Genomic DNA, 765 nt, shown 5'->3' with positions numbered 1-765 from the left:
GTCTTCGTCCCTTATCCTTGCCCCTCCCAGCTCCACTACAAAGACGATTGTACATTGCTTTGGCCGCTCCCTCTCAACTACGGAGACGAGTTTAACGCGGTTTCCACCCCTCCCTCTCAACCGCACCAGTGCAAGCTTGCCGCGCCACAACGCCGACGCTGGACCCGTGAATCGTGAGCACCCAGCTATGAGTTACCGCACTCGTGCAAAATAATAAAACACGGTAAATATATTACTTACACGTGCGCTTTGTTTTGCAAGCGGCGCGAAAAAAATTAAAAAGGGAATGCAACACGAGGAATTCCCAGGAGGTCAACCATCCTAGTACTACTCTCGCCCAAGCACGCTTAACTTCGGAGTTCTGATGGGATCCGGTGCTTTAGTGCTGGTATGATCGCATCCGACATGTTACCCCGGTCTTCGTCCCTTATCCTTGCCCCTCCCAGCTCCACTACAAAGACGATTGTACATTGCTTTGGCCGCTCCCTCTCAACTACGGAGACGAGTTTAACGCGGTTTCCACCCCTCCCTCTCAACCGCACCAGTGCACGCTTGCCGCGCCACAACGCCGACGCTGGACCCGTGAATCGTGAGCACCCAGCTATGAGTTACCGCACTCGTGCAAAATAATAAAACACGGTAAATATATTACTTACACGTGCGTTTTGTTTTGCAAGCGGCGCGAAAAAAATTAAAAAGGGAATGCAACACGAGGACTTCCCAGGAGGTCACCCATCCTAGTACTACTCTCGCCCAAGCACGCTT

The 765-nt window shown here is 51.9% G+C and overlaps 1 non-coding gene across 1 annotated transcript; it reads right to left on the bottom strand.

Annotated features, from left to right (window-relative positions):
* Nucleotides 1-283: 283 nt before the first annotated feature.
* LOC119344085 lies at nt 284-402 on the bottom strand. The gene has a single exon (XR_005166446.1). It is a non-coding gene; the product is annotated as a 5S ribosomal RNA (ribosomal RNA).
* Nucleotides 403-765: the final 363 nt, after the last annotated feature.

This window comes from Triticum dicoccoides, unplaced genomic scaffold (genome assembly GCF_002162155.2).
Source record: "Triticum dicoccoides isolate Atlit2015 ecotype Zavitan unplaced genomic scaffold, WEW_v2.0 scaffold152861, whole genome shotgun sequence".
Classification (NCBI taxonomy): domain Eukaryota; kingdom Viridiplantae; phylum Streptophyta; class Magnoliopsida; order Poales; family Poaceae; genus Triticum; species Triticum dicoccoides.
This window is presented reverse-complemented; position numbering and strand designations above follow the sequence as displayed.